Genomic DNA, 19,819 nt, shown 5'->3' with positions numbered 1-19,819 from the left:
TTCTATATCTTTATCGTTTCATTATGTTTTTCGTTTTATGACTATAATCACATGTAAATTTTGCGTTATAATCCTATAATTAAAGGGTATTATACGGATATTACCCTACAATAACAATGTAAGTAAACAAGCAAGATGATGAAAATGGATGTAAATAATTGATAAAAGGCACTAGGGTGTCATGGGGTCATAGGGGATTCATGGGAATTGATCATACAAACATATTCTCAAATTATAAGCAAGCAATTATTGTTGTGATGGATCGAGTTGGTTTATATCTTACAATCCTAGGAATGTTTGGGTCCCGGAGCCGAATCGATTAGATTGTACAACACCTACAAGTCGACTTAATCCTCCCTACTCAACTATATGCATGGTCTAATGAGTCTCGAGTTGGTTTATGTCTTACAAGTCTCATTGAAAAGATAAGTGATGGGTAAAAAATGCAAGGATTCATAGGCTCGCATTTCATCAAACATAACATGTGCATAAGTTGAGATCACAACAAGCAAGCAAATAAACTATGAAAACATATTAAATTATGCATGAATCATCCCCCCATATTGGTTTCCCCTAATTACCCATTAACCCTAGTTAAAGAAACTACTCACTCATTATCAAGTTTAGCATGTTAACAAGGTTGTCAATCACATTAACAAAGCAAGACATGATGAATAAATGAAGATAATTAACAATGATTAAAAAGGGATTAAGAGAATTATACTTACTAATGATTCCAATAATAAAGCAAAGAATAATAGAAGTACTTGATGATTGATTGGTAGGTTGTCAATCTCCCAATAATAACCCAAATAATCTTCAATTACCCAAAAATAAAAGATGAACAAAAGAGAGATTAAGGAAATGAGATTTGTATTAAGACTTGATTAAAAGTTGATTACAAGATTAAGAGGAGATTAGAATGATATAAACTACACTAGGAATTGATAAGAAGAACATGATTATCTAATTAGACTAATGGGGTATTTATAGTGGGGATTAGGTACACAAATTAGGGTTTACTAAGGGCTTAAATGACGATTAAGTCCTTGAGGAATCGCTCCTCTCAGAAAAATATGCGAGTCTCCTTTTTGCCGGTCATTTCGAGATATGCGCATCCTTCATAGAATAAGGAGAAAATGGAAAGTTGCTGTAACACAATCCGAGCGTCCAAGGCACGGGACGAGCGGATTGTGGCCTTGTTGGACGAGCGGATTGTCTGGCTGGACGGGCAGATTTTGGCGTTTTTGGACGGGCGTCCCTCTGACAAAGACGCTCGGATTCCTGGTCTTGGACGGACGTCCCGAGGGCAATCCGCTCGGATTCTGGGTCAGCCTATTCCTTTCTTCTTTTCTTCCTCCTTCTTCCAACAATCCTCGGGGATCTTGTCGGAGATGCAAGGATCTTTTCTCATCATTGCCCAACTACTATAATATGTACAAAGGCCTTCTAGTCTTGTCTTCTCTTTGATGCTTGGTCATTAAATTCAATCAATTTAGCTCTATTTTGCCATGAAAATGCAAGATTTACACTCCTTTCCTACCAAGGGAACAAAACCTCAAAGAATATGCAAAACAAAGGACTAAAGACAATAAATGACCTAAATATGCACTAAAAAGCATGGGAACAAGGCTAATTCGGGGACTAAATACGCTCAAATAATGGTCACATCAAATATCCCCAAACCGAACCTTTCCTCGTCCCGAGTAAAGAGGTGACAAAGACTAGGACCGTTATTTAAACTAACCTAATAGCATAGCCGATTTGAGACAATTAGCGGGTCTCACTCCGCCCCTTCAACTCACAATAAGACAGCCATGAGGTAGGATGCCTTCTTGCAAGGCAAGGTGGGTCTTGCCAAAATGGAGACACATCCAAACATTAAAGCACACAAAATCAAGTAATGGATGCCTCTACAAAAGAATAGCCACTTTCCTCATCTAAGTGGCGGAAATTATCTAAAAGGGAAGCAATTCAAGGGTACACACTCCTTCATAGATGCAATTTCTTCAAATTACTAAGCCTAGAAGGATACCAATAAATCACCTCCAAGTTGTGTCAAGCTAGGGTACCTTTGTCCTCAATCGTTAAATGCTTTTGTCAAGAGTAGACTCCCTATGGTGTTAGAAACACTGGAGGATCGAGGAATTCCCCCTCTTGCCTAGACAAGAAGAAGGGTCGTCCCCTCTCTACCATGCACAAAAATGGATACGATGGATAAAGGGATCGATAGATATTTTAGTTTCATTTGGGAGTTTGCTTTTGTTGTTGTTTTTCCCCCCAATTTCTTGTGGCATATAACACTTTGAGAACACTTTCTTTTGCCATTTCTTTTGATTTTTGGCATTTCAATGCTTGACAACTTTTCACTTTTTGCATTTTCTTTTGAACATTTTCAAAGTCACCCCAATTAGTAACGAGGGTGCCTTATTTTTTAAGCATAGGAGTCTATTTTTTTTGTTACTCCTCTTTTCTTTTGATGCATTTGCAAACTTTTTCTTTTCTTTTCTTTTCATTTCTTGAACTCATATTTTGAACAATTTCTTTTTGTACCCATTCCCATTGATGACAAAAATATGGTAGAACATGGATGAATGATGGTTGCATGGTTTCAAGGGTCACCTTGGAATAAACGGTAGCCAAGGAGTTATCACACCACAAGGTACTCTTGACTAGGCCTTAATCCATGGGTCAAAGGATACTAGCATGACACATCCTAGGGTGTTTTACAAGTATTCTAACAAGCAAAGTCTTAAGAAGAAAAAGCATCTACTAAGGCCTATATACACTTGTCAAACTTCCCAAGTAGACGGTTTCACAAAATTTTTCTAACATGCAACTATATGCCATGATGCAACTAACATATATACATCCTAATGCATATGATTCTATTAACTAATATGCCAAATAATCTAAATGCAATCCTAAATTCACATTGTTTATACCGCATCAATCAAAATAAAGCCACATAGTCATTAACATAAAGAGGAAAAAGGAGATTGGAAAGATCATACCATGCGGTCTTCAATATCCTCATGTCTCGGATGTGGCGTAGTCAATCAATGTGAACAAGGATAGATAAACACAATATATACAAGACTACACTACAAAGGAAATGAACTTGTTTTTGGATTTTCAATTTTTCAATTTTTTTTTGATTTTTGAATAAAGGTCAAGTTAGAATTTCCCATTCCCACACTAGTATGGGCATTGTCCTCAATGGCCTATATGATAGGAAATTATGCAAGTATGATGCATGATTTCTAAACTAAATGCAAGCTATACTAAGCTACACTACATGATGCATGGGTTTTTGTTATGGTGGAGAGTGTAATTTAGATTACCTCCCGATGCGTATGCATGTACTTCCCTAAACCAAAATAGACATTATTTCTAATGTCTTAAATTTCGGGGTAGTTCATGCACACGAAATGCAATGCATGAAACAATGAATTGTCATTTTGGATTTTTCATGTGGGAACAATAAAAAGAACACCTTAATGGAGCCAAGGTGTTAGTCCTCCGTGTTGCTAGGACTCTCAAGACTATGATCAAGATAAAATAAAGAAAACAAAAGAAGTAGACAAACCATAAGAGTGTAGGAGCCTCCAAGGTTTGCCAATCCTCCATCATATCGTCATTGTCATCATTTTCCTCCATAGATGTGGAATCATCTCCACTCCCATCTTCACTTCCTTGATCTTGCTCACTTTCTTCATCATCTTCATTAGCCTCTTGTTCTTCAACATTCCCTTATGAATTCCAAGGTAAGGGAGGGGTATGTCAATTCTCTCATGGTAAATAATTTACCCAATCCTATGGCTTCAAAGAAAGCTTTTGTTTGTTCAAGGACACCCAATTTGTTCAAGGCATCTTCACAAATGAATTTGGTGGGCAAAATGGCTTTCTTAGCATACTTGGCAAATGTATCCCTATGGGAGTCGGAAATGAAAATTACCTCCGGATAGTTGGATAATTGAGCGATTTCCGGAGTTGTTGATGTTGTAGCTTCCAAGGGAGGATCTTGTTGTTGAACTTCCAAGTTTGCATTAAAAACCACCATAGCCATTGAAGCTTTCTTTGCTTGAAGGAGTTGTTGCCTTTTTGAAAGTGTCTTTGCTTTGAGTGTATTTGTTGCTCCTTTTGTTCTTGCCATTGTTGATTACACCAAGAAAAGATTGAAAATCTTCAATTTTTAATTATGCTCAAATCGATTCAAGATGAAAGGATGTTGCTTTGTATTTCAAAAATCGACTCAAAGGTTGAAGATTTTGGTGTTTGAATTAATTGATTTTGTAAAAGGAGTGATTAATTGTTGTTGTGAGGATGTTTTGATTTGTTTTTGTTGAATTTGGTTGAGGAAATCTTGTTTTTGGTGATGGAGAGGATGAGAGTTTTGGGGTTTATGGGTAGTGTTTGAATGTTTGAATGAATGAAATGAATGTGGGAAGGGGGTTTAAAATACCCGAAAAATTCAAAACAGCGGGGGAAAGACGAGCGGATTCCCGTCGGGACGCTCGGATTCTGCTCAAATGGGCTTTAGGAAAACTCGCCTTAAGACGAGCGTCTTTCAGTGAAGACGAGCGGATTCTGAATGTGGGATGAGCGGCTTTCCTCAAAGACGAGCGGATTCTCTTACAGGAACTCTGCTTAACGTGCACTGGCAGAAAGATGAGCGTCTTTCTACAAAGACGAGCGGCCAGTTTCAGACGAGCGTCTTCTTAGCTTGGACTCTCGTATTCTCTTACAGACCAAATTTTTTTGATTTTTGCAGCTCATTTAGATGACCAGATTCCTCCTCAGACGCTCGGATTCCTGCATGACGAGCGGATTACCCTTAAGCCGCTCGGATTCCTCCTGGTCTACCCGGATTCAGGTCCATCTGTGCACTTGCATAACCCATGTCATTTTCATTCTTCAAATCCCGTGTTCTTCATTGTAGGGGCACTACAAAGGCATGAATAGCCTAGGCAATTGTTATCCCCACACTAAGTTAAAGCACTACACATTAATAAAATCATTAGTCCCTCCCTCACTTCTCTCAAAAATGATGAATATCTTGATCAAGGCACAAAAATCCAAAAATGACAAAAATGCAACGTAAGAATTAAAATGCAAGTTAGGGAGTTAGAATATTTACAAATGGTGGTTTGGAGAGGACTCCACAAAACTCTCATCCTTAGTGAGATGTCATGGGGGCATGTTCAAGGTGTTGTTGATGTTACTCAACACCTTGAAAAAGTAGTCGAAGGCTTGTTCATTGTCATGATAAAGATCCTCAATAGACCTTTGCACTTGTTGTCCTTCATGATGGTCTTGATCGATAACGTTGCCAATATAGGGATTGAAAATCCCTTCAGACTTATCATCCCAAAGACCGCAAACTTCGTCTACTTGATCATTAAAAATCTCTTGAGTTGATAGAGACAACTCTCCTTCTTTCTTGATTTGGCCAACAAGGCCATCCTCTTCGCTTGTCATGGGTGAGCTTTTCAAGCTCTCTTTGTTGCTATTCTCTTGCTCTTTTGATGGATCATCATCAACTTTCTTTTTCCATTGGAATTCTGACTTCTTCCCATCATCCTTCCGGCTATAGTGATCAACCATAAAACATGGTTCATGCAAACGGGGAGCTCTCATGGTTTTGTCAATATTTAAAGTTACGCTCTCATCTCCCACTTCTAGAGTAAGCTCTCCATGTTTCACATCTATCACCGCACCCGCGGTGTGCAAGAAAGGTCTACCTAGAATGATTGGAATATTGGAGTCTTCTTCCATGTCAACAATGACAAAGTCCACCGGGATGAAAAATTTCCCAACTCTTACGGGAACATCTTCCCATATCCCTAACGGTGTCTTCGTCGATCTATCGGCCATTTGGAGTGTGATGTTGATACATTTAAGCTCTCCCATCCCTAACCTTTTACTCACCGAATATGGCATAACACTCACACTAGCCCCTAGATCACATAGGGCTTTGTTGATCGTTGTGCCGCCAATGGTACACGGTATTGAGAAGCTTCCCGGATCCTTGAGTTTCGGAGGTGAACTCCCTTGAAGGATTGCACTACTCACCTTAGTGAAGGCGATAGTTTCAAGCTTCCGGATCGACTTCTTTTTCGTAAGGATGTCCTTCATGTACTTTGCATAGGCCGGCACATGATTGATTAATTCCGTGAAAGGAATTGAGACTTCCAAATTCTTCACAATTTCCATAAATTTTCCAAGTTGGTCATCAAATTTGGGCTTAGATTGACGACTTGGAAAAGGAAGTTTAATCACAATGGGTTCCTTCTCCTTGGCCTTGTCTTCACTTTTCTTTGAAAATTCTTCTTTTGATGGTTCTCCATCCTTGGAGTTTCACACAACTTCTTCTTTGTCACTAGCTTCCACAACTTCATCCTCAACTTGCTTCTTTCGTCCTTCATACCTCGTACCACTCCTCAAGTGAATGACACTAACCATTTCATGTCTTGGGGGATTACTTTGAGGTGGTAATTGCCCCTTTTGTCTTTGAGAACTTGAAGATGCTAGTTGGGTCAATTGGGTTTCCAGCATTTTGGTGTGGGCTAGGATGTTGTTGATGGTGATGTCCTTTGCTTGACTATCCTTTTGCATTTGAGTGAAAAACTCTTGTTGATTCTTTTGCATTTGGAGGACCGCTTTTTGAACATCAAAACCTTGGTCATTTTGTTGATTGTATGGAGTTTGGTTTTGGTAACCTCGGTTTTGGTTGTAAAAGGGTCTTTGATTTTGGTTTCTCATAGGAGGTGGGGTGTATGTTGGTTGAAGGTTTTGAACATTTTGGCTTTTGTAGGAGAGATTTGGGTGGAATTTGGTGTTTTCATTGTAATAATTGGAATAAGGGGTACCACTCTTGTATGCTTGAAAAGCATTCACTTGTTCATTTGTTCCCCTACATTCACTTTGGTCATGTCCCAAAGTTCCACAATTCTCACATATCCCACTTGGGATTGATGAAGATGCCGTCGTGGCATTAACATGTTACTTTGGTGATTTTGAGGCTTCTTAAAGTTTAGCCATTGTGTTCTCAAATTTCAAGTTTATGGTATCAATATGAGAACGAATTTGAGCACCCAATTGAGTAATAGAGTCCACTTCATGCTTTCCTCCTTTAGTAGCCTTGCGAGGTCTACTATATTGTGAATTATGGACCGCCATTTCCTCAATCTTGTTCCAAGTTTGATTATCGTCAACTTCGGTGAACATACCATTTGATCCCATGTTGAGTATGTTTCATGAGTCTTCATAAAGACCACTCCAAAATTGTTGTACCAATAACCATTCGCTAAGTCCATGATGAGGACATGAGCGACAAATTCCCTTGAACCGCTCCCAAGCTTCATACAAATATTCTTCATCTCTTTGCTTAAAACCCGTAATTTGAGCTCTTAGCATGTTAGTCTTTTCCGGTGGGTAGAACTTTTTGTAGAAAGCTAGAGCCAATTTCTTCCAAGAGTCAATTCCGAGAGTAGCCTTATCAAGGCCTTTCAACCATTGTTTTGCGGTGCCAATTAGAGAAAAAGGGAATAAGACCCATCGAATTTTGTCTTGAGTTACACCGGTTTGTGAAATCGCATCACAATACTCACAAAAAGTCTCCATGTGAGAATGAGGGTCTTCACTAGGCATCCCCCCAAATTGGCTTCTTTTGACTAATTGGATAAATGCTGATTTGGCAATAAAATTTCCGGTCAAGTGTTGTGGTGTGGGAGTACCATTGGGTAGGTTCTCCTCGAGTGGTATGGAATGTGATGAAAATTTAGGCATTGTGGGTTGATTTTGTGTTGGATTTTGTGTTGGGTTCTCCTCACCTTCTCTTGCAAAAGGGTTGACGAACTCAATAGTATTTGGTTGAATATCTACAACCTCACCAATACCTCTCAAAGTTCCTCTAGCAAGTCTTTTATTGTTTGTCAAGGTTCTTTCAATTTCGTGATCAAAGGGTAACAAGTTACCTTGTGATCTTCTAGACATGCAAAATATCAAACAACTTGAAAACAATTAGAACAAACACTACTACAAATTTAGGCAACTACAACGCCCCTTTAACAACGATTATTCACGAAAATCACAATAGACGTTGTAGAATGTATGGCGCGAATTTTACTAAAATCAATTACAACGGGTATAGTTATAAAAACCGTTGTTATTATTTTTAACAACGGGTCACACATGCGGAACCGTTGTTAATAATTTGGCGCAAAATTGGCGCAAAGTTAGTGAAAAGTAATCACAACGGTTACTTTTGAAACCCGTTGTTAAAACATATTTGACAACGGGTGTTTTTTACAACCGTTGTTAAAACATATTTCACAACGGTTGTTGTTTAATAACCGTTGTCAATACCTTCCATACTATAAACCACACAAACAAAAGTCTGCTGCAGCCACAAAACACAACCCTTAATACACAAACACAAACACAGCAGACAAACAAACACAAAACACATACACACTCTCTTTCTCTCTTTCTCTATTTCTCTCTTTCTCATCGTCGCTTTATCTTCTCGCCGTCATTGTGATTTCATCGTCTATTACGTTCTGTATTTATCAGGTAAATCTCGCCGTCACTGTCATCGTCATTATTTTCTTTTTCTATTTATTTCTTTTGCATATATGTGTTTTTATCGACCATTATGTTATTTGTTTAAGTATTGTTCGCATAATTAGTTACTAAAACAATGAAGAAGCAAGATGAAGAAGTAAGATAAACATAATTAATATATATATATATATATTTATAAATACATAAATTAAAAAAAAAAATTACATATGTAAAAATGCAATTCTTATGTTTTACTTCCCCAAGGCAAAGAAAGACACAACTAATAACAATTTAAGAAAATCTAAATCAAATTAACACCGTCCCCGGCAACGGCGCCATTTTTGGTCGTACTCAATTGGAGGTTTAGTTTTTGGTACTTGTCGTTAGGAACACCTAGACCAAAACAATATTTATAACTTCACAAATAACTCTACTATTAGTAAAGAGGCAAGTAAAGGTCGGATCCCAAGGGACGGGTATTGAAGTGAAATTTTCAATTGTAAGTAGCGGTGTCTAGAGGTGTCACAATTTGGGGTTTGAAGTAGAAGATCACTAAACTAAATAACAATGTAAGTAAACAAGCAAGATGATGAAAAGGGATGTAAACAATTGATAAAAGGCACTAGGGTGTCATGGGGTCATAGGGGATTCATGGGAATTGATCATACAAACATATTCTCAAATTATAAGCAAGCAATTATTGTTGTGATGGATCGAGTTGGTTTATATCTTACAATCCTAGGAAGGTTTGGGTCCCGGAGCCGAATCGATTAGATTGTACAACACCTACAAGTCGACTTAATCCTCCCTACTCAACTATATGCATGGTGTAATGAGACTCGAGTTGGTTTATGTCTTACAAGTCTCATTGAAAAGATAAGTGATGGGTAAAAAATGCAAGGATTCATAGGCTCGCATTTCATCAAACATAACATGTGCATAAGTTGAGATCACAACAAGCAAGCAAATAAACTATGAAAACATATTAAATTAAGCATGAATCATCCCCCATGTTGGTTTCCCCTAATTACCCATTAACCCTAGTTAAAGAAACTACTCACTCATTATCAAGTTTAGCATGTTAACAAGGTTGTCAATCACATTAACAAAGCAAGACATGATGAATAAATGAAGATAATTAACAATGATTAAAAAGGGATTAAGAGAATTATACCTACTAATGATTCCAATAATAAAGCAAAGAATAATATAAGTACTTGATGATTGATTGGAAGGTTGTCAATCTCCCAATAATAACCCAAATAATCTTCAATTACCCAAAAATAAAAGATGAACAAAAGAGAGATTAAGGAAATGAGATTTGTATTAAGACTTGATTAAAAGTAGATTACAAGATTAAGAGGAGATTAGAATGATATAAACTACACTAGGAATTGATAAGAAGAACATGATTATCTAATTAGACTAATGGGGTATTTATAGTGGGGATTAGGTACACAAATTAGGGTTTACTAAGGGCTTAAATGACGATTAAGTCCTTGAGGAATCGCTCCTCTCAGAAAAATATGCGAGTCTCCTTTTTGCCGGTCTTTCCGAGATATGCGCATCCTTCATAGAACAAGGAGAAAATGGAAAGTTGCTGTAAAACAATCCGAGCGTCCAAGGCACGGGACGAGCGGATTGTGGCCTTGTTGGACGAGCGGATTGTCTGGCTGGACGGGCGGATTGTGGCGTTTTTGGACGGGCGTCCCTCTGGCAAAGACGCTCGGATTCCTGGTCTTGGACGGGCGTCCCGAGGGCAATCCGCTCGGATTCTGGGTCAGCCTCTTCCTTTCTTCTTTTCTTCCTCCTTCTTCCAACAATCCTCGGGGATCTTGTCGGAGATGCAAGGATCTTTTCTCATCATTGCCCAACTACTATAATATGTACAAAGGCCTTCTAGTCTTGTCTTCTCTTTGATGCTTGGTCATTGAATTCAATCAATTTAGCTCTATTTTGCCATGAAAATGCAAGGTTTGCACTCCTTTCCTACCAAGGGAACAAAACCTCAAAGAATATGCAAAACAAAGGACTAAAGACAATAAATGACCTAAATATGCACTAAAAAGCATGGGAACAAGGCTAATTCGGGGACTAAATATGCTCAAATAATGGTCACATCACCTCTTCACAGACTTTGGGTTTGATTGTTCGGTATGGAAACCCAGCCTTTAAACCAAAACCCTTTTAAATGCACTCAGCATCCCGTTATAATGCTTGCTTGTACCTTATGTGATCACCATTTCTAAACAAAACCATGACGATTTTTGTAAAAAATCAAAATCCTTTTTCAAATATAAAGATTTCGAACTTAGGCCTAACGTTAGCGCAAAACCACTCGAAACTCTGTCAAATTTTCGAGTCAAAATTCGGCACCCACTTCAAAACCTCACTTCGAGTCCACTCCTACAACTACACTAAAGTTGACTAGGACCAACATTTTCAAACTTTGTCATTTTCTCAAAACTCACTTGACACAAGTGGCACACTCCCACTTCTCGAGTCAAAACATTCCTTTTCAAGTAAGTGTGCTAGAATGGTCGATCGTGTTTTGATTCGTCGTCGATCTCTTATTCAGTTTCCAAGATGCCTGAAACAAGCGACGTGAACTTCAATCAACTCCAGAATGGTAATGATCAAATCCTAACCGCGCTAGCTCGTCTCCAAGTTACTCAAGACCAAGTGTATGATTGCCTTGACACAATTGAGGGCCGAATATATGCCGTTGAAACAAGGATGCCTCCTCGAGAAAGTGAAGTGTCTGATGAATTTGTGAACAACTTCGGGGACGAAAACCCTCCCATAGGTATGACTGCAGCTGTGAAACGACTCCAATACTTGGAGGAACAATTGATGTATCTCTAAGGGGATGACATTTATAGGGAAAATAATTGCAAATATGAAGCCGTGAGTTCCAAGTTGCCAACCAACTTCAACATGACGGATATCCCTAAATTCAAGGGGCATGAAAACCCTTTGAACCATATCCGTGCTTTCAAGGATTACATGTCTATCAAAGGCATTAAACCCGAGATGTTCTTAAGGATCTTTCCTTCATCTCTTGACACCATCCCAAAACAATGGTTCTATTCGCTAGAACATAAGAAGATCGCTACCTTGGATGATGCCGCAATTGATTTTGCCAAACAATATGCGGATAATGCTGAAATCCAAGTCAACATGCGCACTTTAGAGGTTCTTACCCAAAATGACAAAGAAGGTTTTACCGACTTCCTAAGTAGGTGGAGGAAGACTAGTACTCAACTTGTTGAACGTCCGGATGAAGCTACCCTTGTGGAGAAATTCTTGGACAACCTAAAGCCCATCTATGCAAGTCATTTAAGGTATCAAAACATTAAGACCTTCAAAGACTTGACCGTACTAGGAACAAGGATCGAAGATGACATCCGTAAAGGGCTCTTGTCCAAAACGACAGGTCGTGGATATCAAGGCTCAACAAGTCGTTCTTACGGCGCTACTAGCAAAACCAATGAGGTTAATCTTCTCGAGCCATCTAAAAAGAATACCCCACCAAGGAAATTCGGAAATCTTGGGGACACATATGCCAATGATCTAAAAAGGCTAATGAAACTGGGTAAACTTCAACCCATAGGCCCTACACCCGAACCAGAAAAGAAATCCAAGTTCTAGGATGAGAATTCGTACTGCGAATACCATAGAGGTAAGGGACATGATACAGAGAAGTGCTACAAACTGAAAAATGTACTTCAAGACATGATTGAAGACGGTCGCCTACCTATACCGCCTGGAGGTAAGCTTAACAACACTCAGAATCCTCTTGGAATTCTAGTGACTACAAGTGAAGAATCTACCATAGATTGTTCACACCTCATTTCTCTAGTCAAAGATGAAATTCATCCAATAGAGAGTGAAGGGAACTACTCTACCATTTCCCCAACCATCACTGATTTCATTGTATGGGAAAAGAGTGTGAATAGGCAAGTCATGGAACTAGAGAATGCAGTGGCAGCCCTACGTAGTCCCAACGCCACACCTAAAGAACGTGCACCACTAGTCTTCTCTCAAAACACTACAATGCGAGAAGTAGTAGCCACGGTTGATGAACTAGTCGATCAAATTATCCAATTAGAGGCTGAAATCATGAGAATGAGGGAACTCGCTGCCATCAATGGAATATGGGCCGATGATGATGAAGATGAGTATCTCACCGAGCACTACTTAGTCAAAGTCAGTGAGGAAATAGTCAAAAATTGTGAAGACCAAGATGTAGACCACCTTACTCGTTCGGGACGCCCATACCAAAGCATTTCTCAAAATAATCCCATAGCGAACGGTCCAACCAATGTGGTCACACCAAATGATAACGAAGATGGCTCTACTGACCATTTGCTAAAGCAACTACAGAAGACAAAGGCTGATCTTTCAGTCTGGCAACTAGTGGCAAGCTCATTCCCACATCGCCAAGCTTTACTGCAAGCCTTGGCCAAACTAAATGTGGCACATAACTCCACACCCGATGACGTGGTCAACTTGGTCTTCCAAGAATCACCAAAGCTAAGTAATCCTATTACTTTCTCGGATGAAGATTTGCCACCCTTTGGTGCTAGTCATAATTTGGCTCTTTATATCACTGTCATTTGCCTAAAGAAGAATGTGCCAATGACTTTGGTAGATGATGGCTCCGCAGTCAATGTCATACCCTTGAAGACAGCATACAAGTTGGGCATGAAAGAGTCGGATTGGACCCCTACCAATCAAGGTGTTCGCGCATATGATGGTACACGACGAAAGGTAGTAGGACTTGTTAACCTAACCATAGCCACAGGGCCAATTGAGCGAAAGGTTAATTTCCAAATAGTGGACATTAAGGCATCCTTTAACATACTTCTGGGAAGACCCTGGATTCACGCTTCCAAAGCAGTAACATCCACACTCCACCAGAAAATCAAAATCCCACTAAATGGTAAGGTGGTGACGATCACTTCGTCACCCATCAAGGCAATAATCGAAAAGAAGTCAAGTAATCAAGTCCTTGCAGATCCAGTACATAAACTTGGGGGCTTCCATATCATAAATGTCATAGAAAGTGAGTTGGCACCCTTATACTTCAATCCCTACTCTAACTTAGTGGTCAACCACATACTCAAAACCCAGGGATACTTCCCGGGAATGCCTTTGAATCCTATCCGAAGGAACACCTTTGCACCTTACAAAGAGGGCAACTCACAAAGAATACCCCTTGGACTAGGATACAAACCCACTAAAGAGGAAGTTCTCGAGATGCTCGCTCAAGCCCAAAACCGTAAGAATGTGGGAATCCAAATGCGACCCTACCTCCCTACCCTAAATGGATACTTCGTTAGGGAAGGAAGTCAATATATCTTTCACGGATTTTCCGAGCCTTGGCACTATCTCGAAAGGAAGCTAGCCGGAATCTAGATCTTTCACGATTGCTACTTCATTCCTCCAGAAGCGGTTCCTACCGTCAAGACTCGTCAAGCACCTTGCTTAGACGAACAAGCTGTGAGTCTACTATTTGGAGAAGATCGATTTGTTAAAGCCGCGCAGGATGAGATCATTACCATGATACTTCAAGACGATAACTTAAACCCTACCGCGTTAATTACAGAAACCAACACCAATCAGCAGAAAGGATGGAGAAAATCGATCAAGTGGACCAACAATCAAGGAAGACTCTTCAAGCTCACCACTGGAGAAGGAGAGATGTTCAAAGGAGAACCAGAAGACGATGAATTAGAGTCAGAGTCAGAGTCGGAGTCAGAGTCGGAGTCTAGAGAAGTTCCTAGAGAGTCTCCTCTTGTCGTCATTCCCACTCCCCTTATTTCTCCTAGCTTAGTGTCAAGTAGTAACAGTAGTTCGGGAAATGTCCCATCGGCTATCCCTTTACCGCCAGTGACTACAGATCAAATGGCTTCTTTGTTTCAACTTTTCTCAAATTTTAATATGAATAAATCAGGTTCTGCTTACTCTTCGTGTTATCTTGAATGCAATTATGTTTACGATGATGATGAGGATGACCCAGACCCAGACTCAATTGAAATACCTCCCTACATAGCCAAGGAAATACTACAAGAGGGGGAAGGTGGACCAGTAATAGAAAACACTGAACCCATCAACGTAGGAACCGAACTAGAACCCCAAGAACTTAGGATAGGGACGACCCTGAGCCCTACCGAAAGGGCCTGTTTCATAGACCTCCTGCATGAGTTCAAAGACGTTTTTGCTTGGTCCTACAAAAACATGCTAGGGATCGACAGGGACATCGCAGAGCATAGAATCCCAATCAAACCAGGTTTCAAACCCGTGAAACAGAAGCTTCGTCGAATGAGGACAGAATAAGAAGAAGTCGATAAACAATTCAAAGCCGGGTTCATCAAAGTTTCCGAGTACTCAGACTGGGTAGCTAACATAGTACCCGTACCCAAAAAGGATGGGAGAATCCGTGTTTGTGTTGACTTTAGAGACTTAAACAAAGCGAGTTCCAAGGATGATTTTTTTCTACCACATATCGACATATTGGTGGATAATACAGCAGATCACGCGTTACTATCCTTCATGGATGGATACGCAGGATATAACTAGATCAAAATGGCCATAGAAGATATGCATAAGACCGCCTTCGTCACTCAATGGGGAACTTATTGCTGCACGGTTATGCCGTTTGGGTTAATCAACGCCGCAGCTACATACCAACGCACCGCAACTACGCTCTTACATGACATGATGCATAAAGAAGTTGAGGTATACGTAGATGACATGATTGTCAAGTCAAAGGAAAGGGAGAGGCACATTGCGAACCTTCGCAAATTCTTCTCAAGGCTACGGAAGTACAACAAGAGGCTCAATCCTCAAAAATGCGCATTCGGAGTAACATCTAGTAAACTCCTGGGATACGTTGTTAGCCAACGAGGTATAGAAATAGACCCTGCCAAAATCAAAGCTCTAATCGAAATGCCGCAACCTCAAATGGAGAAAGAAGTTAGAGGGTTCCTAGGCAAGGTGCAGTACATAAGTCGATTCATATCGAAACTCACCATGATCTGCGAACCTATCTTCAAGAAGTTAAAGAAAACAGATCACACCATGTGGGATGACGACTGTCAGAAGGCTTTCGACATAATCAAGGAAATACTAGCCAAACCACCAGTGCTCATGCCACCTCAACGAGATCAACCTCTTGGTTTATATCTCACAGTAACTGAAACGGCCATGGGCGCCATGCTAGCTCAAACCGTAGGAAAAGAAGAAAGAGCTATCTACTACCTTAGTAAGAAGTTCTTGGAGTACGAGTGCAAATACACGCCACTCGAGAAGTCATGCCTCGCTCTTGTGTGGGCAACAAAGAAGCTACACCATTACATGCTTAGCTACTCCGTCAAAATATACTCCAAAATGGATCCTGTCAAATACCTCTTCGAGAAACCCGTTCTCAATGGACGTTTAGCAAGATGGACTTTGATGCTCTCAGAGTTCGATCTCAAGTATGTTCCTCTGAAAGTTATAAAGGGGCGCGCCGTTGCCGAATTCTTCGTAGAAAATCCCATTAACGATACACAAATGATAGACACCTGGTCGTTTCCGGATGAGGATATACTCCATACGGATGTAGACTCCTGGGACCTCTATTTTGATGGATCATCGAACTTAAGAGGATTTGGAATAGGAGTGTTGCTCATTTCTCCTGAAGGCGAGCATACACCAATCTCTGTCAAACTCGATTTCGAGGTGACAAATAACGCTGCAGAATACGAAGCTTGTCTCATCGGATTGCAAGTGGCAGTAGGTTTAGGCATCAAGAATCTTCGAGTACATGAGGATTCATCTTTGATCATCAACCAAATTACGGGATCTTGGAAAATCCGAAGCGAAAGCTTAGCACCTTATCAAGCCAGAATAGACCAAGTAACCCAATTCTTCGATCAAGTAACCTACCTACACCTACCTCGAGAGGAGAATCAATTTGCGGATGCTCTTGCAAAACTTGCATCTTTGATTAATATGCCGGATAGCATGGTAGAAATGCCTTTATGCATCGAACGACGGTCAGAGCCAGCTTATGTGCACCAAATCGCCGATGAAGAGGAAATCACTGAGGAACCTTGGTTACAAGCGATCCTAAACTTTAAGATCAACGACACCTATCCACCAGATATGGACAAAAGGGGACAACGCGCTATCCGCCTACTGGCTTCCCAATACGTTCTCATGCAAGGAGAACTATACAAAAGAACACCGCTTGGTGTAATCCTACGCTGTCTTGATCATTCACAGGCACGAAAAGTGATGGAAGAAGTCCATGATGGAGAATGTGGCCCTCACATGAGTGGACCCATGATGGCAAAGAAAATCACACGTTTGGGGTATTATTGGACCACGATGGAATCTGATTGCATCAAGTATGTAAGACATTGCCACAATTGCCAAAATCTTCGAAAATGTACAACATGTCCCTCCATCATTGCTTTACACCATGACATCTCCCTGGCCATTTTCTGCTTGGGGAATTGACATCATCGGCAAGATCACTCCGGCCAGAACAGGAGGTCATTGTTTCATCCTAGTAGCAATCGATTACTTCACCAAGTGGGAAGAAGCGGCTTCCTACACCAGTCTTACAGCCAAGAACGTGGCAAAGTTCATACAAACCAATATCATCTGTCGATATGGTTTCCCACATGAGATCATCAGTGACAATGGATCACATTTTCAAGCTGAGACTGAACAATTGCTAACCAAGTACAAAATCAAGCATCACCACGCCTCGCCATATAGACCATAAACCAATGGCGCGGTAGAGGCGGCAAACAAAAACGTTGTCACGATTCTCAAGAAAATGATTGACAACTATAGATATTGGCCAAGCAAGATATCCTTTGCTTTATGGGGATACCGTACATCCGTTAGGACGCCAACTGGGGCCACCCCTTTCTATTTGACCTACGGTATGGAAGTTGTACAACCAGTCGAGCTAGAAATACCATCCTTACGTATTTTACACGAAAGTCAAATCCCAGAAGCCGAGTGGAAGAGGGATAGATATAAAGAACTCATCCTCCTGAATGAACGAAGGTTACGCGCATTACACAATGTGCAAACATACCAAGCACGTATCAAACGAGCCTTCAACAAAAGGGTTAAGCAAAGGAACATCAAAGAAGGAGACTTGGTCCTCAAATTAATTAGAGGTCTTTTACCTGTCGATCCACGAGGAAAATTCAAACCCAATTGGGCCGGGCCATCTCTAGTCAAGTCCATACTTCCAGGAGGTGCGGTTAGAATCACAGACCTAGATGGGAACGAATTTGCCAACCCGACAAACCTCGACCAACTGAAATGTTACTATGCCTAGAATAGGAGCAAAAAACGCGCCTCGCGTAACCTCACGTGTCGCTCTTGTGGAACGAAATAAACGGCCCCTGGCCAAGTTAAATTAAGCTAATGTCATCTTGCTCTTGCATTTCGACAATTTGTCATCCTCATATCATCAAATAAACTAAATTGCATTTTAGGAGTAAGTAAAACTCATGCTTATTTTCTAAGTTCATTACAAGCTCTTGCTTAGAACAATTATTCTTTTACATTTATTCGAACTACGCGCAAGGGTTTGATTTTATTTTCTAAATGAATACGTAGGCAATCCTTCATGGGATACAACCCATTTAATTATTCTAAATGTAAATAGAAGGACATTTGCAATTGCATTTGAAATTCGACAAGAATAATCAAAGAAATTCACGACGGTTTCATAACCAATTAACCTTTTTTATTTCATTTCTAATAATAATAATAATAATATGCCACATAATATAAAAAATAAAAATAATGGCTAGGATTCTAAAAACCCCACCTTCTTATTACAATAATAATAATAAATAATAATAAAGACTCAGGCTATTCTTCCATTTTCCCTTTGCCTTTGTCATTTCTATCATATTTCTTGTCTCGACCTCGAGCCGGACGCTCTTGCGCCACTTCCGACCTAATAACCAATGGTCTCTCTCGTGGTCTTGCCTTGCCATTCTTGTCAACCACCATCTCCACGGCAGGAGAAGTCTTCGGTTTCTTCGAAGGATGAACAACTCGGAATCCGGCTTCTTCCTCTCCCTCAGTCAGATGCTTCTTTTTCTCCTTTTCCACCTCACAAACCTTGTAGACAACAGGTTCGCGTTTCCTCAATCTCTCGCGCTCCTCCAGAGTAGTAGCTTTCCTCCACCGCAAATAGGAATCTGACATCCATAGAGCACTGACAGAAGAGTTCAAGAACCATACATTTCATTGAGCCCATTTGATGGCCCACTCTCTTCGACTCTCATTAGTAAGCGCCACGACAGTCTGCGGGACAGTGTCAAGCTTCGGAATCATCTGTTTCAATCCAACCTGCCTCATCAACCTCTCCGGGTGCATATCATAAACTCCAAGCCAGGGATGCGAACAGATCGGGTAGGATCCAAGGAAGATACTCCAGTGACAGATTTAAGATGCCACCATGGTACAATCCAACTAATTAAGGGGCCATCTTCACTCTTCAATTTGTTTTCCCAATAGTTGCAGACTCGAGTGAAGTCCACCATGTAGAGCCTGGTCCTCATTGCAATTGAGCGAGCATGATAAGCAGGAACATTAACTGGGGGCTTGATCAATCGAAGACGCTCCATAAGCCAGACCTACCAGAAGCAGGAATTCAAAAAAAAAAATAAAAAAAAAATAAAAAAAAAGAAGAAAAAAGAGAGAAGAAAAAATTCTTTTACCTACAATATAATGGGACTCCCTAGATAAGGAAGGTCGCGATTGGCTTTCCTGTTATCTAAACCCAATAGTATCTCTCCTAAACACAGGCAAGCTGGGCTCCTGCGCAGCTCCATTTGCTCAATCAAGCTCAAATAACAGGGGTCGCCTCTCAAATCCTCATCAACATGCCCTTGAAGGACATATACATGTAGTAGGTAAAACCCGAATGCCCTTCGCCTCGCAACATAAGAGATAGTGGGATCTGCCCTATTGATGAATCGGTCGATGAAATCCAACATTCGCACTCCTTTAGAGGTCACAAGACGGTCCACATCAGCTCTTGCCAACCCAAGCAAGTCTCTAAACTTGTTCTTATACCCTTAAGAAGTGGAGGGAATAGCAGGCAAATGTTCCGGGTCCCAACCACCAATCGCAGCAATTTCTTCAGGAAATGGGCAAATGTCGCCTCCAGGGAAGGCAAATACGTGATAATTCGGGTCCCAATAATCAAGACAAGCAT

The 19,819-nt window shown here is 40.4% G+C and overlaps 1 non-coding gene across 1 annotated transcript; it reads left to right on the top strand.

Annotated features, from left to right (window-relative positions):
• The first annotated feature begins 7,312 nt into the window (after positions 1-7,312).
• On the top strand, positions 7,313-7,419 carry LOC141650486 (small nucleolar RNA R71). Its single transcript, XR_012546515.1, has one exon. It is a non-coding gene; the product is annotated as a small nucleolar RNA R71 (small nucleolar RNA).
• Positions 7,420-19,819: the final 12,400 nt, after the last annotated feature.

This window comes from Silene latifolia, chromosome 3 (assembly GCF_048544455.1).
Source record: "Silene latifolia isolate original U9 population chromosome 3, ASM4854445v1, whole genome shotgun sequence".
NCBI lineage: Eukaryota > Viridiplantae > Streptophyta > Magnoliopsida > Caryophyllales > Caryophyllaceae > Silene > Silene latifolia.
The sequence above is the reverse complement of the archived record's forward strand: the minus strand, read 5'-3'. Positions and strand labels throughout refer to the sequence as shown.